Raw genomic sequence first — 24566 nt, forward strand, 5'->3', positions numbered from 1 at the left:
CATGCAGGACAATGCTCCATCACACGTGTCCAAGTACTCCACAGTGTGGCTGGCAAGAAAGGGTATAAAAGAAGAAAATCTAATGACATGGCCTCCTTGTTCACCTGATCTGAACCCCATTGAGAACCTGTGGTCCATCATCAAATGTGAGATTTACAAGGAGGGAAAACAGTACACCTCTCTGAACAGTGTCTGGGAGGCTGTGGTTGCTGCTGCACGCAATGTTGATGGTGAACAGATCAAAACACTGACAGAATCCATGGATGGCAGGCTTTTGAGTGTCCTTGCAAAGAAAGGTGGCTATATTGGTCACTGATTTGTTTTTGTTTTGTTTTTGAATGTCAGAAATGTATATTTGTGAATGTTGAGATGTTATATTGGTTTCACTGGTAAAAATAAATAATTGAAATGGGTATATATTTGTTTTTTGTTAAGTTGCCTAATAATTATGCACAGTAATAGTCACCTGCACACACAGATATCCCCCTAAAATAGCTATAACTAAAAACAAACTAAAAACTACTTCCAAAACTATTCAGCTTTGATATTAATTAGTTTTTTGGGTTCATTGAGAACATGCTTGTTGTTCAATAATAAAATTAATCCTCAAAAATACAACTTGCCTAATAATTCTGCACTCCCTGTATAGCATTCATTTGTTACTTAATATTTTACCAAATTATCACAGACAAGCAAAATATGAGTGTTACAGGGTAATTCAGAATACAAAATGCAGAATACAAAATTTATTTGAAAGTAAACACATCTTGATACTTTATATAGAATATTTGGTCATGCTTAATGAAACAACTTTTACTTATTTTGCCCCCTTTTTATGTAATTTAGCTTTGAAAATTATGTATTTTCAAATTCTCAGAACTTAAAGTGCACCCTGCCAATTTCTCAAGGCTAAGCCTGCTACATAGAATTTCCTTATTTGATTTAACTGATAACAACTACAAAACAATGCATTTTATACCAACATTGTGACTGTGGCTAGCCTTGCTATCTGCAGACTAAAGCCCAGGCTGGTGCCTCCAAATAAGATGAATGTCTTACTTACAAGTTGTTTTCTGTCCCTTTAATTTGTTCACATTTAACCATTTTACCTGCTTGAGTGTATTAAAACAAATGCCTCATATATCTTTATTTTGCCATTTTAAATAACTGATTTTGCCCCAACCATACTAAAAAGCTGATGATTTTAATGAAATGTGCATTGTTTATTTATGTGGTCATTTATTCATTTACAGTGGGACCTCGGTTTACAAATTTAATGCGTTCTCCGGGACGTTTCGTATTGCGGAAAATTCGTAAACCGAAACGAGGTGAGAAAAAAAGTCAAATAAAGTATTTTATCTGTTCAAAACTCTTTATAAAGTGCACTTTAAAGGCATAAATACTGTACAGGGACATGATTAATCAAGCAATAACATTTCAAACATCCAACTTTATGTTTTAAAACATCACACATCAACTTTTAAAACATGGCAGACTGTTGGAAACATGGTACAGTACACTTTAACTGTACATAAATAACACGTCAACAGGGAAAACATGGAAAATAGCAAAACAATTTCAACACTGTTTGGAAGATGAGGAGGACGAGGGCAATTGGGCAGCACTAACACAAGCAGGTTCTTCTTCATGTCTAGGCTGTTTTTGTAGGAACCTTTCCATTGTCTGCTGCCTCTGGCGCCTTTTAAGCATCCCTCGGAAAGGGGACATGATGTCTGTGTGAAAACTGCTCACAAGTCTGTGGGCTAGAGCCTTATCTGGGTGGTGCTGCTGTACAAAAGTCTGTAGGTTTACCCACATTTGGCATGCCTCCTTGAGTTCCGTGGAAGAGAGCTGTTCCTCACTCATTTCCTCCTCCTCCTCAAATGCGATCTGCTCCTCCATCGACTCCTTCTGCAATTCCACCAGCTCCTTGGTGGTAAGGTCACGATTGTGTTCCTCCACCAGCTCATAGACATCCTCCTCAGTCACCTCCAGGCCCATGGTCCTCCCCAAGGAAACAATTTCCTCCAACACTGTTGACTCTGGTGCAGGTGCAGAAGCACTGGAGGCAGGTTTTACAACACAGTCTGGCCAAAGGTTGCGCCAAGCAGAATTTAGGTTTGTCTGGCTGACCCTGGCCCAGGCAATGGTGATAATCTGCAGACAGCTCACAATGTCAAAATGCTCTCTCCAAAATTCATGGAGGGTGAGGCTTGAGCGATCTGTCATCTCAAAGCATCGCCGGAAAAGCTCCCTTGTGTAGAGTTTTTTAAAATTGGAGATGACCTGCTGGTCCATTGGCTGGAGTAGTGGGGTGGTGTTAGGCGGAAGGAGCATGACCTTGATGAAATTAAAGTCCTCCAGCAAGTCTTCCTCGAGGCCTGGAGGATGGGCAGGAGCATTGTCCATGAGCAGCATGGCCTTGAGTGGCAGGTTATTGTCCACAAGGTACTTCTTCACAGCAGGACCAAAAACCGCATTGACCCACTTCACAAACAAGAGGCGTGTGAGCCAAGCCTTTGGGTTAGACTGCCACAAAACGCTCAACTGCTCCTTGTTCACCTTGTGTTTCTTGAAGGCCCATGGGTTCTCTGAATGGTAGACAAGCAGGGGCTTGATCTTAAGGTCCCCACTGGCGTTGGCGCAGAACAGGAGGGTAAGACGGTCCTTCATCGGCTTGTGGCCAGGCAATGAGGTCTCCTGTTCTGTGATGAAGGTACACTTTGGCATCCTCTTCCAGAAGAGTCCTGTCTCGTCGCAGTTGAAGACCTGCTGAGGAAGGTAGCCCTCTGAAACTATGACCTCCAGGAACTCCGTAGCAAATTCTTCAGCTGCAGCAACATCGGAACTTGCAGCCTCTCCATGCCTGACCACACTCTGGATGCCAGATCTGTTCTTGAACCTTTCAAACCACCCCCTGCTGGCCTTGAAGCCTTCTGCATCTGCTGACGTTCCTGGCTGTTGTTTGAGGAGGTCAGCATGCAAGGCCTTGGCTTTTTCGCAGATGATCGCCTTGGTCACTGAGTCCCCTGCACGCTGCTTCTGTTCAATCCAGAGCAGGAGCAACTTCTCGACCTCCTCCAGAACAGGTGGCCGTTGCTTGGAGACCCTGGTGACTCCCTTGGCTGCATCTCTCCCAGTAATCTTCTCTTTCATTTTTAGGATTGTACCGATTGTGGATCCACTCCTTCCATGCTCTTTGGCAAGGTCAGTCAATCGCATTCCTCCTTCATGCTTCCTGATGATTTCCTTCTTGTCCTCAAGCAGAATCATCTCCTTCTTCCTCTTCTTTCTTCTTCCTCTTCCCAGCTTCCGCTGCTTTTCCGTCCCTAAGTATGCAAAAAAAATTAAAAATGCTTTACACCCACATGAGCTGGCATGGAAAACAACCCCACAATGCAAAACACACAATAAAAGGCATGCACAGCACATGAGCTGGCATGGAAACCACACTAAAAGGCATGCACAGCAGATGAGCTATAACAGGCATGCACAGCAGATGAGCTGTAACAGCCATGCACAGCAGATGAGCTGTAACAGGCATGCACAGCAGATGAGCTGTAACAGGCATGCACAGCAGATGAGCTGTAACAGCCATGCACAGCAGATGAGCTGTAACAGGCATGCACAGCACATGAGCTGTAACAGGCATGCACAGCACATGAGCTGTAACAGGCATGCACAGCACATGAGCTGCAACAGGCATGCACAGCACATGAGCTGTAACAGGCATGCACAGCACATGAGCTGTAAGAGGCATGCACAGCACATGAGCTGGCATGGAAAACAACCCCGCATTGCAAAACACACAGTACAGTACTGTAACAGGCATGCACAGCACATGAGCTGTAACAGGCATGCACAGCACATGAGCTGGCATGGAAATCACCCCCAGAATGCAGAAAACACAGTAAAAGGCATGCAAACAACCAAGCTCAGCTCCCTACCTTTCCTCTTCTTGAGATGCACCAAAAAGGCTCCAAAACCTGCTGCAAAAGGCTCCAAAAGGCTCCAAAACCTGCACACACTCACGTGCTACCCACACTTCAGTATGCAGGGGGCGGAGCTATAAACTGGGACACTTGTTTCGTATTGCAAAAAAAATTAGTAAACCGAGTCATTTTTTTTTAAGAATTTTCATTCGTAAACCGAATTTTTCGTTTACCGAGTCGTTCGTTAACCGAGGTCCCACTGTATTTTCTTTTCTTTCAAGCGGTGTGTGTCTTTGGGGTATAGACCATTTTCTAAAAAAAAAAATCAAAATTAAATACACATGTTTAAGACATTTTTAATATTATATAACAGGCCATCTAAGAGCCCAGAGACCCCCATGTATCCTAATTTTAATGTCCCGAAGTTCCTCTTTAAAAAAAAGCCCCAATATAAATTTTAATAGCCAGGTAATCACTATGGTAAAAGTGATCACCTGGCATGGATAATGGTGCTTTTATTTGAACAGAGGCTCATGGAAGCTCCTACATGCAGATAAAAGTTACATTACCATACCAAAAGGCCCTTATTTATATGAGGATAACCCCATCTTCCTTTTGACTTTAGAGTTTGGAAACAAATGCACACTATTTTTTTGCAACCTTATTTATTCAAATGTTAATACAAATACACATTTTTCTCATATTTTGTTGTGCAGTTCTCAAATGTCACCTAGGACCAAAACAAGGAGGTTATTATCCATGTTACTTGTGAGGTAACAAGCCAATGGGAGTGGTTAGTGTCAGTTATAGATGGCTAACAACACAAAAGTCTTCAGAGCCTGTAAGCAGATGTTAGTAAACTAAATCTTCTAAGAGTACCCTATGAATTATATGCACCTAGATTACGAGTTTTGCAGTAACAGGGGTGCATTGCTAACAAGCAGTTTTTTCTCACCGCTCACTTAAGACAACGCTGGTATTACAGGTTTTTTTAAACCCAGCATTAGCCGCAAAAAACATAATTTATGCTTACCTGATAAATTTATTTCTCTTGTAGTGTATCCAGTCCACGGATCATCCATTACTTATGGGATATTAACTCCTCCCCAACAGGAAGTGCAAGAGGATTCACCCAGCAGAGCTGCTATATAGCTCCTCCCCTAACTGCCATTACCAGTCATTCGACTGAAAACATGCAGAGAAAGGAAAACCATAGGGTGCAGTGGTGACTGTAGTTTAATGGAAAAATTACCTGCCTTAAAGTGACAGGGCGGGCCATGGACTGGATACACTACAAGAGAAATAAATTTATCAGGTAAGCATAAATTATGTTTTCTCTTGTTAAGTGTATCCAGTCCACGGATCATCCATTACTTATGGGATACCAATACCAAAGCTAAAGTACACGGATGACGGGAAGCACAGGCAGGCTCTTTATACGGAAGGAACCACTGCCTGAAGAACCTTTCTCCCAAAAACAGCCTCCGAAGAAGCAAAAGTGTCAAATTTGGAAAATTTGGAAAAAGTATGAAGAGAAGACCAAGTTGCAGCCTTGCAAATCTGTTCAACAGAAGCCTCATTCTTAAAGGCCCAAGTGGAAGCCACAGCTCTAGTAGAATGTGCTGCAATTCTTTCAGGAGGCTGCTGTCCAGCAGTCTCATAGGCTAACCGTATTATGCTACGAAGCCAAAAGGAGAGAGAGGTAGCCGAAGCTTTTTGACCTCTCCTCTGACCAGAATAAACGACAAACAGGGAAGACGTTTGTCGAAAATCCTTAGTTGCCTGTAGATAAAATTTCAGGGCACGGACTACATCTAGATTGTGTAGCAGACGTTCCTTTTTCGAAGAAGGATTAGGACACAAAGATGGAACCACAATCTCTTGATTGATATTCCTGTTAGTGACCACCTTAGGTAGGAACCCAGGTTTAGTACGCAGAACTACCTTGTCTGAATGAAAAATCAGATAAGGAGAATCACAATGTAAGGCAGATAACTCAGAGACTCTTCGAGCCGAGGAAATCGCCATTAAAAACAGAACTTTCCAAGATAACAACTTGATATCAATGGAATGAAGGGGTTCAAACGGAACCCCCTGTAAAACATTAAGAACTAAGTTCAAACTCCATGGTGGAGCAACAGTTTTAAACACAGGCTTGATCCTAGCTAAAGCCTGACAAAAAGCTTGAACGTCCGGAACTTCTGACAGACGTTTGTGTAAAAGAATGGACAGAGCTGATATCTGTCCCTTTAAGGAACTAGCTGATAAACCCTTTTCTAAACCTTCTTGTAGAAAAGACAATATCCTCGGAATCCTAACCTTACTCCATGAGTAACTCTTGGATTCGCACCAATATAAGTATTTGCGCCATATCTTATGGTAAATCTTTCTGGTAACAGGCTTCCTAGCCTGTATTAAGGTATCAATAACTGACTCAGAAAAACCACGTTTGATAAAATCAAGCGTTCAATTTCCAAGCAGTCAGCTTCAGAGAAATTAGATTTTGATGTTTGAAGGGACCCTGGATCAGAAGGTCCTGTTTCAGAGGTAGAGACCAAGGTGGACAGGATGACATGTCCACTAGATCTGCATACCAAGTCCTGCGTGGCCATGCAGGCGCTATTAGAATCACTGATGCTCTCTCCTGTTTGATTCTGGCAATCAATCGAGGAAGCATCGGGAAGGGTGGAAACACATAAGCCATCCCGAAGGTCCAAGGTGCTGTCAAAGCATCTATCAGAACCGCTCCCGGATCCCTGGATCTGGACCCGTAACGAGGAAGCTTGGCGTTCTGTCGAGACGCCATGAGATCTATCTCTGGTTTGCCCCAACGTCGAAGTATTTGGGCAAAGACCTCCGGATGAAGTTCCCACTCCCCCGGATGAAAAGTCTGACGACTTAAGAAATCCGCCTCCCAGTTCTCCACTCCCGGGATGTGGATTGCTGACAGGTGGCAAGAGTGAGACTCTGCCCAGCGAATTATCTTTGATACTTCCATCATTGCTAGGGAGCTTCTTGTCCCTCCCTGATGGTTGATGTAAGCTACAGTCGTGATGTTGTCCGACTGAAACCTGATGAACCCCCGAGTTGTTAACTGGGGCCAAGCCAGAAGGGCATTGAGAACTGCTCTCAATTCCAGAATGTTTATTGGTAGGAGACTCTCCTCCTGATTCCATTGTCCCTGAGCCTTCAGAGAATTCCAGACAGCGCCCCAACCTAGTAGGCTGGCGTCTGTTGTTACAATTGTCCAGTCCGGCCTGCTGAATGGCATCCCCCTGGACAGATGTGGCCGAGAAAGCCACCATAGAAGAGAATTTCTGGTCTCTTGATCCAGATTCAGAGTAGGGGACAAGTCTGAGTAATCCCCATTCCACTGACTTAGCATGCACAATTGCAGCGGTCTGAGATGTAGGCGTGCAAAGGGTACTATGTCCATTGCTGCTACCATTAAGCCGATCACCTCCATGCATTGAGCTACTGACGGGTGTTGAATGGAATGAAGGACACGGCATGCATTTTGAAGCTTTGTTAACCTGTCTTCTGTCAGGTAAATCTTCATTTCTACAGAATCTATAAGAGTCCCCAAGAAGGGAACTCTTGTGAGTGGAAAGAGAGAACTCTTCTTTTCGTTCACCTTCCATCCATGCGACCTTAGAAATGCCAGTACTAACTCTGTATGAGACTTGGCAGTTTGAAAGCTTGAAGCTTGTATCAGAATGTCGTCTAGGTACGGAGCTACCGCAATTCCTCGCGGTCTTAGTACCGCCAGAAGAGCACCCAGAACCATTGTGAAGATTCTCGGAGCCGTAGCCAATCCGAATGGAAGAGCTACAAACTGGTAATGCCTGTCTAGAAAGGTAAACCTTAGATACCGGTAATGATCTTTGTGAATCGGTATGTGAAGGTAAGCATCCTTTAAATCCACTGTGGTCATGTACTGACCCTTTTGGATCATGGGTAAAATTGTCCGAATAGTTTCCATTTTGAACGATGGAACTCTTAGGAATTTGTTTAGGATCTTTAAATCCAAGATTGGCCTGAAAGTTCCCTCTTTTTTGGGAACCACAAACAGATTTGAGTAAAACCCTTGTCCTTGTTCCGACCGCGGAACCGGATGGATCACTCCCATTAATAAAAGATCTTGTACGCAGCGTAGAAACGCCTCTTTCTTTATTTGGTTTGTTGACAACCTTGACAGATGAAATCTCCCTCTTGGGGGAGAGAATTTGAAGTCTAGAAGGTATCCCTGAGATATGATCTCTAACGCCCAGGGATCCTGGACATCTCTTGCCCAAGCCTGGGCGAAGAGAGAAAGTCTGCCCCCCACTAGATCCGTTCCCGGATCGGGGGCCCTCGATTCATGCTGTCTTAGGGGCAGCAGCAGGTTTCCTGGCCTGCTTGCCCTTGTTCCAGGACTGGTTAGGTCTCCAGCCTTGTCTGTAGCGAGCAACAGCTCCTTCCTGTTTTGGTGCAGAGGAAGTTGATGCTGCTCCTGCTTTGAAATTACGAAAGGAACGAAAATTAGACTGTCTAGCCTTAGGTTTGGCGCTGTCTTGAGGCAGGGCATGGCCTTTACCTCCTGTAATGTCAGCGATCATTTCTTTCAACCCGGGCCCGAATAAGGTCTGCCCTTTTAAAGGTATATTAAGCAATTTAGATTTAGAAGTAACGTCAGCTGACCAGGATTTTAGCCACAGTGCTCTGCGTGCCTGAATGGCGAATCCGGAATTCTTAGCCGTAAGTTTAGTTAAATGTACTACGGCATCTGAAATAAATGAGTTAGCTAACTTAAGGGCTTTAAGCTTGTGTGTAATCTCATCTAATGGAGCTGATTCAAGTGTCTCTTCCAGAGACTCAAACCAAAATGCTGCTGCAGCCGTGACAGGCGCAATGCATGCAAGAGGTTGCAATATAAAACCTTGTTGAACAAACATTTTCTTAAGGTAACCCTCTAACTTTTTATCCATTGGATCTGAAAAGGCACAGCTATCCTCCACCGGGATAGTGGTACGCTTAGCTAAAGTAGAAACTGCTCCCTCCACCTTAGGGACCGTTTGCCATAAGTCCCGTGTGGTGGCGTCTATTGGAAACATCTTTCTAAATATCAGAGGGGGTGAGAACGGCACACCGGGTCTATCCCACTCCTTAGTAACAATTTCAGTAAGTCTCTTAGGTATAGGAAAAACGTCAGTACTCGCCGGTACCCCGCAAAATATTTATCCAACCTACACATTTTCTCTGGTATTGCAACTGTGTTACAATCATTCAGAGCCGCTAACACCTCCCCTAGTAATACACTGAGGTTTTCCAGCTTAAATTTAAAATTTGAAATATCTGAATCCAGTTTGTTTGGATCAGAACCGTCACCCGCAGAATGAAGCTCTCCGTCCTCATGTTCTGCAAATTGTGACGCAGTGTCTGACATGGCCCTAATATTATCAGCGCACTCTGTTCTCACCCCAGAGTGATCACGCTTACCTCTTAGTTCTGGTAATTTAGCCAAAACTTCAGTCATAACAGTAGCCATATCCTGTAATGTGATTTGTAATGGCCGCCCAGATGTACTCGGCGCTACAATATCACGCACCTCCCGAGCGGGAGATGCAGGTACTGACACGTGAGGCGAGTTAGTCGGCATAACTCTCCCCTCGTTGTTTGGTGAAATATGTTCAATTTGTACAGATTGACTTTTATTTAAAGTAGCATCAATACAGTTAGTACATAAATTTCTATTGGGCTCCACTTTGGCTTTAGCACATATAGCACAGATATCTTCCTCTGAATCAGACATGTTTAACACACTAGCAAATAAACTAGCAACTTGGAAATACTTTTCAAGTAATTTACTATAATATGAAAATGTACTGTGCCTATAAGAAGCACAGAAAAAGTTATGACAGTTGAAAATTAATAAACTGAAAAGTTAGAGCATCAAATCTTTGTAAAAAACACAATTTTAGCAAAGGATTGCTCCCATTAGCAAAGGATAACTAACCCTGATAGCAGAAAAAAAAAAAAAAAATACAGAAATAAACGTTTTTTTTTATCACAGTCAACTACAATCTCACAGCTCTGCTGTGAGTGATTACCTCCCTCAAAACAAGTTTTGAAGACCCCTGAGTTCTGTAGAGATGAACCGGATCATGCAGGGAAGACAATAAACTTCTGACTGAATTTTTTGATGCGTAGCAAAAGAGCCAAAAAAGGCCCCTCCCCCTCACACATAACAGTGAGAGAGATCAGTAAACTGTCATAAATTAAATAAAACGACTGCCAAGTGGAAAAAAATAGTGCCCAAAACATTTTTTCACCCAGTACCTCAGAAAATTAAACGATTTTACATGCCAGCAAAAAACGTTTAACATTAATAAATTGAGTGTTATTAAAAAGCCTGTTGCTAGTCCCTGCAAATTAGGCTTAAGTTTTATGCATACAGTATAATTCCAGTGAAGTGCCATTCCCCAGAATACTGAAGTGTAAAATATACATACATGACAGCCTGATACCAGTTGCTACTACTGCATTTAAGGCTGAGTTTACATTATATCGGTATGGCAGAATTTTCTCATCAATTCCATTGTCAGAAAATAATAAGCTGCTACATACCTCTTTGCAGATTAATCTGCCCGCTGTCCCCTGATCTGAAGTTTACCTCTCCTCAGATGGCCGAGAAACAGCAATATGATCTTAACTACTCCGGCTAAAATCATAGAAAAACTCAGGTAGATTCTTCTTCAAATTCTACCAGAGAAGGAATAACACACTCCGGTGCTATTATAAAATAACAAACTTTTGATTGAAGGTATGAAACTAAGTATAATCACCACAGTCCTCTCACACATCCTATCTATTCGTTGGGTGCAAGAGAATGACTGGTAATGGCAGTTAGGGGAGGAGCTATATAGCATCTCTGCTGGGTGAATCCTCTTGCACTTCCTGTTGGGGAGGAGTTAATATCCCATAAGTAATGGATGATCCGTGGACTGGATACACTTAACAAGAGAAAAGTGAGCGGAGAGCAAAATTTAGCTCCACATCTCACCTCAATACCAGCGCTGCTTACGGTAGCGTGGAGCTGGCTAAACGTGCTCGTGCACAATTTCCCCATAGGAATCAATGGGGCTGAGCTGGCTGAAAAAAAAACCTAACACCTGCAAAAAAGCAGCGTTGAGCTTCTAACGTAGCCCCATTGATTCCTATGGGGAAAGAACATTTATGTCTACACCTAACACCCTAACATGAACCCCGAGTCTAAACACCCCTAATCTTACACTTATTAACCCCTAATCTGCTGTCCCTGACATCGCAGACACCTACTTTTTATTTATTAACCCCTAATCTCCCGCCCCCAATGTCGCCACAACCTACCTACAATTATTAACCCCTAATCTACCTCCCCCATTGTCGCAGCTACTATATTTCATTTATTAACCCCTAAACCTAAGTCTAAACCTAAGTCTAACACCCGCCTAACGTAAATATAATTGAAATATAACGAAATAAAATTACTACAATTAAATAAATTAATCCTATTTAAAACTAAATACTTATCTGTAAAATAAACCCTAAGATAGCTACAATATAACTAATAGTTACATGTGTATCTATCTTAGGGTTTATATTTATTTTACAGGAAACTTTGTATTTATTTTAACTAGGTACAATAGTTATTAAATAGTTATTAACTATATAATAACTACCTAGTTAAAATAAATACAAATATATCTGTAAAATAATGCAAGTTACAATTACATCTAACACTACACTATCATTAAATTAATTACCTAAACTAACTACAATTAAATACAATAAAATAAAATAAAGTGCAAATAAAAACAAACACTAAATTAAAGAAAATAAAAAATAATTACAAGAATTTTAAACTAATTACACCTAATCTAATCCCCCTAATAAAATAAAAAATCCCCCAAAATAATAAAAATCCCTACCCTATACTAAATTACAAATAGCCCTTAAAAGGGCTTTTTGCGGGGCATTGCCCCAAAGTAATCAGCTCTTTTACCTTTAAAAAAAAATACAATACCCCCCAACATTCAAACCCACCACCCACACACCCAACCCTACTCTAAAACCCACCCAATGCCCCCTTAATAAAACCTAACATTAATCCCTTGAAGATCAACCTACCGTGAGACCTCTTCACCCAGCCGGGCACAAGTGGTCCTCCAGAGGGGCAGAAGTCTTTATCCGATCCGGGCAGAAGAGGTCCTCCAGAGTGGCAGAAGTCTTCATCCAGACGGCATCTTCTATCTTCATCCATCTGGAGCGGAGCGGGTCCATCTTGAAGCCAGCCGATGCGGAGCATCCATCCAGACCAACGACTACACGACAAATGACGGTTCCTTTAAATGACGTCATCCAAGATGGCATCCCTTGAATTCCGATTGGTTGATATCTATCAGCCAATCAGAATTAAGGTAGGAAAAATCATATTGGCTGATGCAAAACTTAATAAAGCTGAAGTAGTAGCTAGTGCTACTGTGGTCAGCAGCATAACAACAACAAAACTATTTTAAAATGTTTATATATATATATATATATATATATATATATATATATATATATATATATATAATGTTATGTTTTACAACAATATAAGAATATAGAGTAAAGCTTACATACTAACACAGGAATTAATCAACTGAGAGAGGCATTGCTGGACCACTTTTGAAAAGTGTAAAACTGTAAATTGTAAGCCCTTTGCGCCTACAAAAAAAGCTTTTCAAGCCTTTAGAGTAAGATTTCGACCTCATGAATCAATCCTCTAAATGTTTGTGTTGCATTTACTTGTTCAACGGTTTATTTGTTAAAAAGGACACTCATTTTCTTAATCTATCATTGCACAAGCATTTCACCAAAAACATTATTGCAGTGCTGCCCCCTGCCCACTGGCGGCCGCTAGTAGGGGCTATCAATTATCTAGGTCATATGTGGTGGGTCGTAGTGACTACTGTTTCTTAACTTTCTTTTCAGGCGAGCTTGAAACAATGGGTCTCTGAAGACCCCTGCTTGATAAATTGAGCCCATAAAATACAGCAAAAGTAGGGATTTTTTGCATTCTTCCAAATCCACATGCTTAGTTTTTATAATAGACTATAAAAGGGCTTTTGTAGTTATTATTGAAAATATTGACTGTGGCCAATAACTATCATCTTTCTGTGTAGCTGTCAGCTCAGCCACATTTAGTTACAGTACCATTATAATGTTAGCCATTGAATTCTAATTCGTTGCCAAGCCATATAACTTTCCTTATATTTAGTATATTTAGCTTCAAAAAATGTTTGTTTGAAAAAGAGCTAAATCATTTTAGGGTAATGCCCTACAAAAAGCCATTTAAAGAGTGATTACTATAGTTTAATGATAGTATAGGTTTTTTTATTTAGTTTTTTTTTTTAAGTGGAGCTTTAGTTTTAGAATAGGCATAACTGTTTTAATTTGTTCATTTTTTTCTGTAATGGTATATATTTTTCTTGGCTGCTTTTTTTCATGTGATAAGTTTTTTGTTTGTTTTTCCAATAAAGTTAGGTTTTAATTTTTTAGGTAATGCTAGGTTTTGTTTTTTTCAGGTAAGGTTAGTTTTTTTCTCGGTAAGGTTAGGGATTTTTTTAGGTAACTTAGGTGGTGTTAGGTTAGGGGGGTTAGCTAGTTAGGAGGTTTAGCTGTTAGTGGGTATTTTGCAGTGGGGATTGTGGTGGTTTATGGGTTAATAATGTAGAGGGGTGTATTGCAATGTGGGGGTATTGCGGTTTAAGGGTTAATAGAGTAGTTGGGTAGTTTGCAATGTGGTGGTGTGGTGGTTTTGGATTAATAGTGTAGAGTGTTAGTTTTCAATGGGGTTGTGGCAGTTTAGGGGTTAATAGAGAAGTTTAGTGCAACTGTTTGCTCCGGCCAAACTCTTTACGTGACCTTTCAGGTCAAATAAAAAGTTTGAGCGTTAAATGAGATTAAGTTAGAGCGATTGCAATTACTTTTGCAATACGAGCAAACATTGCTGCTATAAATTGCCCAAAGAAAATTTCTGCTTCAGGGCCACATCATTTTAGGCTTGTGTGAATAAACTTTAAATGCTAGTCTTAAGACTTCAGCTATGATTTCTGCCACTTAAAGTGTAGTGGAGTTAAATCATTCCAATCTGATCAGGGTGATTGACAGCTAAGCTTGCGTGGAATTGACTGTGTGCGAGCAGGTGGCGGCATTGCACAGGTGGTGGCATACGCTGCTGCTTAGACAGGTTCCTGGGCTTTTGATAAATGGAGACCTACAGTATGTCTTCAGTAATCACTTTAATGAACAATCACAAAGCTAAAGTTGAGGTCATGGCTATATTGCAAGTAATCAAAATAACACATACTGGAATGAGTGACAGCCTTTCATGCAATGATAAATACAGGTGTGCAATGCTGCCCTCTAGCTTATATCACAGGTGGAAAGGTTTCCTAGTTGTGGACTTTTTCCTCCAGGTGGAGGTCATAATATAATGTTAAAGTTGCATTGCTAGACAGATCTAGTTTACATTTACATTTTTAATTTGACAAAATTTGCTATTTTTACATGTTTATATTATATTTTTGTTCCTAAAAAACAAAGGTAAATATAATATTGTCTAATACTAAATTGTTAGAAAAATTATTGTGAATTTATTGGGCATTGATTTTTCTAGTAAGAAGTTCCAAAAACATATCTGTTCATTAAAGGTGATCATTTCACAGTTTTATCTATGAAGACAATTTCTAAGCTGACATTTCTTTGTACTTTGCAAAAAAAACTTCAAAGAGCATTAAGAACAGATGCTAGACAATATGCTACATTTAAATTCATGCTGATCAGTGCATGCTTGCCTCTGGCAAGCATTATAGGGTCAAAACATTATTCAAAAAACAGTCAATAAGGATGCTGGCCATGCATAATTTTTTATTCCATAAACTGTATACTTAATTTTATAATAAACTATATCTATAATTTAATATCCAATTGTTATATCAGTAAATTGTTTATGTTGTGGATATATAAGTTAAAGTGCACAGTATTTCAGAAAAAAATAAAGTCATTAAGAGTAGTTTTCTGGTACTTTTCATAACACCAGTAATATTTCAAATGTGTAAAAATAAACTGCATAGGTTTAGTGAATTAATATTTTTTTTATATTGATAATGTAAAACTCCATTGAGTAATTTTAAAGTAAAACATATGCCTTATGTGGATCATATTGTCTAGATGATAAAATAACCATAGGAAACTTAATTTGGGCCTAAAAAGCAAGTTTATTGAAACCACAATGTGATTACCATTAAAAAAGGAACGTGCCTTTGTGGCCTTCAGTGCAACATTGGCTGCTGGAATTAAAGATGGTGGGCTAGATTACGAGTGGGGGTATTTAGGGATTCTGCTTGCACGCTTACTCCGCTAGAAGTAAACTTTTTACGCACCTTCCTTGGGTAGCATGCTTATTACAAGTTGAAATTGAAACGCTTTTTCATGAGCGCTAACCCTAATTATTATTATTCCCCTATAGACTTCAATGGAGCCCAAAAAGTAAAAAAAACTAAAAACCTTACACGCGTCCAAACCAGATCAGGAAATTCCTGATTAAACACATCCTTACATCTTCCACCAAGTTTGTAATCTACCTTTTGAATTGTATATGTGGATTGTTTTACGTTGGTAAGACTGATGATGATATCAAGAAAAGGATGGCGAACCACAGAAGATCTATTGGAACAGCTTTGAAGATACAACAGTCTGTGGCTAGACATTTCCTACAGTAACAACACACTTTAAAATATCTAAGACTCATGCTGATCAATCATGTACCTCCCCTTAGGAGAGGAGGAGATAGGAAGACTAAATTGAGTCCAAATGGATTGTTGTGTTAGACGCTATCCAACTAAAGGGTTTGAACATGAACATTGATTGGCATTGTTATTTAGAAGGTTATAGTCAAATACCAAAAGGCGTGAGTTTATAATATTAATCTGTATTAATGTAAGATTTGAATTATTGTTTTACTGGTAGTTTAACAAATTATAGTGAACTAGTCCTAAAGCCCGTTCACACAGGTCATTTTTTGCAGTACAGTGGTTGCACCCCTTGCGTTCTCTCTCTCCCCTCTCTCTTTTGCGCTCTCTCTCCCCCTCTCTTTTAAGCTCTCTCTCTCCCCCCTCTCTTTTGCGCTCTCTTTCCCCCCTCTCTTTTGCACTCTCTCCCCCCCTCTTTTGCGCTTTCTCTCTACCTCTCTATCTCCCCTCTCTCTTTCTCTCTCTCCCCCCTCTCTCTCTCTCCATCTCCCCTCTCTCTCCCTCTATCTATCTCCCCTCTCTCTCTCTCTCCTCTCTCTCTCCAACTCCCCTCTCTCTCTCCATCTCCCCTCTCTCTTTCTCTCTCTCCCCTCTCTCTCTCTCTCTCTCTCTCTCTCCATCTCCCCTCTCTCTCACTCTCTATCCCCCCTCGCTCTCCCCCCCCCCTCTCTCTCTCTCTCTCTCTCTCTCTCTCTCTCTCTCTCTCTCCTCTTTCTTTCTCTCTCTTCCCTCTCTCTCTCTCTCCCCCCTGTCTCTCTCCATCTCCCCTCTCTCTTTCTCTCTCTCCCCTCTCTCTCTCTCTCTCTCTCTCTCTCTCTCCATCTCCCCTATCTCTCTCTCTCCCCCCTCTATCTCTCCCCCCCTTTCTCTCACCCCCTCTCTCTCTCTCCCCCCCTCTCTCTCGCTCTCCCCCCTCTCTCTGTCTCCCTTCTATCTCTCCCCTCTCTCTCACTCCCCTCTCTCTCACTCCCCTCTCTCTCTCCCCTCTCTCTCTCCCCTCTCTCTCACTCCCCTCTCTCTCTCCCTTCTCTCTCGCTCCCCTCTCTCCCTCTCCCCTCTCTCTATCTCCCCTCTCTCTCTATCTCCCCCCTCTGTCTCTCTCTCTCCCCCTCTCTCTCTCTCTCTCTCACATCTCTCTTTCTCTCTCCCCTCTCTCTTTCTCTCTATCTCCCCTCTCCCTCTATCTCCCCCCTCTGTCTCTCCCATCTCTCTCTCTCTCTCCCCTCTCTATCTCCCCCTCTCTCTTTCTCTCTCACCTCTCTCTCTCCCCCTCTTTCTCTCTCCCCTCCCTCTCTCTCCATCCACATCTCCCCTCTTTCTCTCTCCCCTCTCTCTCTCTCCATCCACATCTCCCCTCTTTCTCTCTCCTCCTCTCTCTCTCCCCTCTCTCTCTCTCTCTCTCTCTCTCTCTCTCTCTCTCTCTCTCTCTCTCTCCCCTCTCTCTCTCTCTCTCTCTCTCTCTCTTCTCTCTCTCTTTCTCTCTCTCTATCTCCCCCTCTGTCTCTCTCCCCCCTCTCTCTCTCTCCTCTCTCTCTCTCTCTCTCTCTCTCTCTCTCTCTCTCGCTCTCTCTCTCTCTCTCCCCTCTCTCTCCCTTCTCTCTCTCTCTCTCCCCTCTCTATCCCCCCTCTCTCTCTCCCTGCCCCCTCTCTCTTTATCTCTCCCCTCTTTCTCTCCCTTCTCTCTCTCTCTCTCCACCTCTCCCCTCTCTCTCTCCCCTCTCTCTCTCTCTCTCTCTCTCTCCACCTCTCCCCTCTCTCTCTCCCCTCTCTCTATCTCCCCTCTCTCTCCTCCCTCTCTCTCCTCTCTCTTCTCTCTCTCTCTCTCCCCTCTCTATCTCCCCCCTCTCTCTCTCTCTCTCTCTCTCTCTCCCCTCTTTCCCTTCCCTCTCTCTCTCTCCACATCTCCCCTCTCCCCCCCTCTCTCTCCCTCTCTCTCTCTCTCTCCCCCCTCCCCCCTCTCTCTCTCTCCCCTCTCTCTCTTTCTCCACTCTTGATCTCTCTCCTCTCTCTCCCCTCTTTTGAGCTGTTTGAGCTCTCTACACAGACTTTCATGGCCCCGCCCACGCCCCCCTTAATGCACCTTCAAGCTATCCCCCCCCCTTCACGAGCTTTTGTGCTAGGCTCCGCCCCTTCACAAGCCTTCATGCTAGGCCACGCCCCTTCATGTTCGGTCATGGCCCCGCTCACGCTCGGCCACGCCCACTCCCGCTCGCTGCAGTCGGCAGATCAGGTAGGGATTTAAGGCCAGGTGTGTTTGTCCTCGTGCTGTCTCTACTGCGCATGACAGCTTCGGACAAACACACTTGGCCTTTTATAGTATAGGATATAAATAACATGAAATTCTTATTTACTACAAATATATTGGGTTTATATTCTATTTTTATTGATCTAGTATTTAGCACCAATAAGGTATTAGTCAATTACCTAATAGGGTTATTTTTACATTCTGGTAGTACTATTTTATAGACAGTTTTTTTAGAAAGTAGCTCCTTTGATATGTTTTTAAAGAGGATCTTTTTGGAGTTTGTGTACCCAGGTAGAGTATAGTGGCTGCCAACATTGATGGACACCCACCTTATTCGTTGAACCATATTTGTTGATATTATAGGGTAGGGATAGTTCACAATAGTTGCTTTGATCCTAGGCGTATACAGTGTTCACCCAATAATGTATGTACCCATACTGTTTCTTTTCTTTGTAAAATAGTGGATGAGGGATTATGAATAGTTATGATGGCTCTGAGTAACCTCACATTATGCAACGATTAGTGATTGGTCATAACGGACATCTCCTCAATATTGATTGGAGCACGATATATCTTACGTAGTGTATATTTAAGTCGTTATTTGAGATACGAGTTACGAAGTGGCCAATTGTTGCAAAAATTGTTTGAAGTATATTCACATTGTAGATATTTGTGTAAAGATACATTGAATGTTGCATATTGTTAGTTTTTATTTTCATTGACGTCATCTCAATACGCCTAGGAGTCATGATTAATGGGCAAACTTTCAGCGCCGAACCTGTGTGCTTTGGGGGCTTTACATTACTTAATGAAATGAAGGCACATCTTTTATTAGACCGGATTTCGAAGGTAGGATCTGTTCTTGCAAATGACCAACATCGAATGGTCTCTTTATATATATATGACTTACATCGGATGATCCGTTAGGTGTTATGGGGGCTGATAAATGCTGATCCAAATATATATATAGATAGGTTGTGCTGCATTATTTTAACTTATGTGATGATAAAAGTTGATATGTACTATGGATGCTAACACAGGCCTAACGAGATGTAAGTTTGAATGCTTGACATAGTGAAGTTAAATTAATGCCAATGACTAGTTGTAATTAGATTGTAATTGGGCATATATAGAGAGCATTAATATTTATTCATTCAATTTTGACACACCACACAATTTTTATATATATATATATATATATATTGAGCACCTTATTATGAACACTATCAATGATATTCAGTACCTATTATTAAGAAAAAGCACTGTTTATTTGCATTATTTATTTATTATTGATATTTTTTTGTTTAACACATGATACTATCACTTGAGAAAATTTGATACAGCTGTGTTCCAAGGTACTGATAGTTGATTGGATGTTTACTGGGGGGAGGGATTACTACAGCTTTATAACACTAGTTTTGAGCACATTTGTCTGAGGAAAGGGTAAAAGTTTACACATTAAAGATTGATGTGATTTAAACCCAGAGAGTGCCACTGCTTACTTTGGCTATATATATATATATATATATATATATATATATATATATATATATATATATATATATATATATATATTTATATATATATATATGTATATGTGTGTATGTATTTATGTGTGTGTATGCGTATGTATGTGTAAACGACTTCTCAGATGTTAGAAAAAAAAAAAGATTATTTACATATACAGTATACACATATATGCACATATATACATTCACACCTGCAAATGCACACACGTATATATACACCTTTGAGCCCTTCCCAGTCAAACACCTTGTCATATATGATAATTCTTTAAAACAGTTTTTATAAATTTATTTCAACAATAATCTTATATTTACTACTTAATATGTATATGAGTGTAATACTTTATTTTAATATGTTTACTTGCTTGGTTATACTTTTCTTTTAGCCCTAAAGCTTTACTTCAGTCATGCTCTCTTGTGCAACACAAAACACACAACTTGTAATATAAGCGATGTTTAGTGTGACTACTCTATCCATTTAAAGTATATGGCGTACTAAAGCGATGTCAGCCGTGCTAAAGGTTCTCTGGTAATTCCGTTTTACCATTGACTTTGAATACCAAATTGTGCACTATTATAGACATGGGCCTATGATATTGATAGTGCACTCTGTGCTATCAATAGCGCTCTACTCATAATCTAGGACATAGTGTTTTAGGATGGATTAAACAGGAATCATGAGTAATTAAGTGTTATGATTTAATATAATATAATATAATAAGTAGTCCAGCACCTCTTTAATGAGTAGATTAGCATCTGACAACAGCTTGTCTTACATCTTATATATATATATATATATATATATATATATATATATATATATATATATATATATATATATATATATATACATATATATATATATATATATACTTTAATAATGCTGCTATAAAATAATCTAATACAGATCAGTAAATATTAGTGTGATCTTTTGGTAACCCCCAAACTTGAAGCATTCTCTCTACATGATCACCCAAACTGGTAAAAACGTCTACACAACTTACGCTACCTTCATTAGGTTACTTTCTATTTGAGCCTTTTTAACAGAAAACCCCCAAAACAATCTATTTCTACACAGGTTGGCCACAGGTACCTACCTAACTTTTGGGAGGTTCCCGGTATTCCATGGTCATTAAAGCTGTATCTCATCTATAGAAAATACTTTTATTGTATTCAGCCCTAGAAAACAGCTATCAGGCAGACAGATAGATAGACAGACAGACAGATATATTCATAGACAGATTCATAGATAGATATATGTTAATGGTAATTAAATTATTATTTGTAGTATATATATTTGTATTGCTTATCAAATGTTTACATTTTAAAGGGAATATGACTAAGAGAAAGCAGTTTATACAATCAACTTAAATGTTTTCAGATTTTGAACTGGTACCAAATACAAAACAAAACAGAATATGTCTAAGAGAAAGTATTTATAGATTGCAAATGGGTAAAAACACACTGACTGTAATAATCAGCTACAGATTTTTTTTTTCATGATAAAATAAAGTTGTATCTCAGTTTTCTGCATTATATCATTTGTTTTCAACAAGCTAATTAATTTGCTTATATTAATTATAAACAAAAAAGTAGCAAATTTAATAAGATCCGAAAAACAGCAACAGATAATTACATTGCAGAAATTAAGTGGAATTAGAACTTGGGTGCATTATTTATTTGTGGTTCAAATATGGATATATCCATAAGAACTGTTTGATAAAAAGGATGCAATTGACTTCACATACTTCTACCTAACGATTAATGTTTTGGTTTAATAAAATATCAAATAATAAAAAACGAAATATCCTAAATACTTTTTCTGAAGAATATCTCAAGCTTAGACATAACTATTGATTAAAGGAAAAGCTTTATTGTCCCTATAATTAATTATTTTGATATTAAGAATACACAAAAAAGAATATATTTTCCCAAATAATGGTATATTCTACTAAATAAAAAAGGTTTTAGTTCACTCTCTAAGGAACTTATTTTGTTAATTTTTAAGTTTTGGTTGAACCATTAGTTGTAAGTTAAGGGCAGAAATGATGAGATGCTCTTTTGAAAGTACTGAGTGTGTAATTAACAGAGGTGATGTGGTACAACATTTAATCTAAGGGACTACAACCCCTGTAGTACCTCAGGGGCCATATATTTAGTTGTTTCTTTTTCTAAAATACATATGTTGGACTTCAAGGACAGTACAGAGTTTGGAGCACATATCTAAGATACATATGGCACAAATACATTTATGTACAAGTAAATAATTATTGTTCTTGCAAGTTTTTGATATTTATCAAATTGCTATCTATGGGAGGGTATCAAACAAAAAAGAGATGTTACAATAATAAATATTTAGTATTAATTACTTATGATCAATACAACTTATGAATGTGAATGAATATTTTTATCTATATTATAATGCATCTTGGATTATGTACTGTATATAAAATCAAAGTTTGTATAGAATTACTTTGTATGTGTATTAATGATAAAGGTGCGGAATCTGTTGGCACTCTACAAATACCTGATGATAATAATAAAGGTGGCTAACTTTAGTTTCAGTAATTCAATTGTGGTAAAAACTGTTTTTTAAGGATCACTACAAAAAATGGAAAATTTCAAGTAAATCAGTTTACTATCCTGATATATTTTTGATCAAATAAATTGCACTAATCAATTAAAGAACTATAGTCTGTAGGAAGAAATAGTCATTAATAAAGCCAAAAAATCAAAATTGGTTGTTGTGATATGAGGCATAACATATAAAGAAATTTTATATGGTTTTACAGTTAGTAACATCTAAACATACAGGGCTAGATTACGAATGGACCAGTAGTAATTCAGTTCATGTTTTCTCATGCTACATATTTTCTTTTTTCAATTTATTTATTTTACTGATATATTCGAACAGGGCCATCTTTGATTTTCTGCAGGGAAAATTTCAAGAGTGACCTGTGTCACTCATTTTTTTGATGTGGTCATAGGAGGCATGAGGTGTATTATATACCACACTCCTGTGTTAATTACTAACAAAATTAATTCATTTGACTTATTTTGTTTTATTCTAAGATTATAGATGTGTGGCATAACTGTATTGTTTGTTAAATATATTGTGTCATGTACAACATACTTTGGTTAATTTGTCAGATGAGTATTTCAGGTTTGTTTAATGTGAAAGTGTAGAAGTTAACAGAAAAAAAAACATTAAAAAACTTTTTAAAAGGTGAAAAAGAAACTTAAAAATCAGAAGATTTAAAATGGATTTTGTGAATCATTTTATGGGAATTATTTAAGCATGATATTGTACATGTGATCTTAACCATATAAGAAAGAAATGTGCTTTAATGACAAGAAGAGTTACTTGGGTATATAAATTGTGTGCTATGGATTTTGTGTGTATTACATTCAACTCTTTCCTAACAAGACACAGCTTACTTGGAATGTGATTTTTTGTGTGATAGTTACAGTAAGATATGTTTTCTTTTCTATTGGTTAAGTGAATGAGTCAAAGTGGGAGTGCATTGTATTGTGAGATCAATAGAATCATTCAACTTTAAGTGAAAGTTTATGTGGTGGTGGTGGCTAGTCCCTTACTAATTCAGTGTGCGGCTGGTGACATGAAGAGGACATTGGGGACAGAAGATAAGAAGATGGACAAAGATTGCTGCTGGGATTAAGATAAGAAGTTTGTCCCATGAATGAGCAGGAGACAGTATTAACCCCTAACCATAACTAACCCATCTTTGGGGTTTAATGTTAGTATTTTTTAGGGGTTACTAGTGTTGGGGATTACTTTAAAATGGGTGTTTTGGCAGTTTATAGGTTAATAGTGTTGTGGGTTACTTTGTGATGGGGTAGTGGCAGTTTAGGGGTTAATACTGCCTCCTGCTCATAGTGGGCCAATCATGTTTGAGAAGTGGCTATCAATCACCTGGTTGGGCAAGTTTGTGGGGATTGCAAACCATCTTCTTAGAGCTGGCGTATAGGTAAGGAAGCAGCTTTCTCACTCTCTTTTTCTCTTTCTCTCTGTCTCTTTTTCTCTCTCTCTCTCACTCCCATTCTCTTTCGTTCTCTCTTTCCTCTCATATTAAAATTTTAAATTATCTTATCACTTAAGTGTATCAAAATAATGAATAATTTACATACGAAATAAAAATTGCTTTCAACCATCAGGAATACACTGTTCCTTTATTGGTAAATCATGCTGGACAGTTTAACCACAAATTAATTTATGGGGATCTATTATATTATTGTAAGTAAATGTGATTTGTTTTAAGCTTTGTTCTTTTCTGTGATAAGGATTTGTTAGAAGATATTATATAAAATATTATACAAAATATTATATGTCAATACTTATACTAATACTTAAGTATTTTAATTAAATTTAGTCAATACATGGGAATGAAACATTTTGTGATTGTAACTGTATTATACTTTTATTATTTATACCCCCTCCCCCGCATTTTCACACCCATGTTGCAGTACTACCCAAATATCTTGTAATAACAAGGTAATTATGAGAAAATGTTCTATATTTGAAATATGTAGCAACTGAGTTAATCTGGTTCAATTGATAGTATTGTTTCTTGAGCAAAAGAAAGCATTCATTTGTAGGATATGCATTGCCATCAAAGACTAGAATTAGACTTCACTTGTAAATTTTAAAAAGCTTTTGAATTTTTCAGAAAACTACATTCTGGAAAATTATTCTCATTTTGCAAGTTTATTTGTCTTGAGGGCAGAAACAGCACCAATTTAATGTTTCAGATGAATGTCAAAGTGTGTGATTATTTAAATAAAAGAATGATATTTTTCTCTTAGAACAGCTCACAGCTATTTTAGTTTCTCTATAGCGTAGAAGATAAAATATACAATTTACTATAAAATGTAGGACAAGTACTAAAGTCATGCACAATAAAGCTTGTCTCTCTTACATTCACACTCTAGTCAAACTAAAATTAGTTAGGAGTTAGCTTTATCATACACCATTACATTAAGTGACTTGATATGTGCCTAAATGACAAGATTATTTTTCTTAAAGCAA

General features: G+C 39.0%; 1 protein-coding gene across 2 annotated transcripts in view; it reads left to right on the forward strand.

The window, feature by feature from the left end:
* Positions 1–24566, forward strand: part of SGCZ (sarcoglycan zeta) — a 995626-nt gene that overhangs the window by 92045 nt on the left and 879015 nt on the right. The gene's annotated exons all lie outside the window — the stretch shown is intronic.

Source organism: Bombina bombina, chromosome 2, assembly GCF_027579735.1.
Source record: "Bombina bombina isolate aBomBom1 chromosome 2, aBomBom1.pri, whole genome shotgun sequence".
In the NCBI taxonomy this organism is placed as follows: Eukaryota; Metazoa; Chordata; class Amphibia; order Anura; family Bombinatoridae; genus Bombina; species Bombina bombina.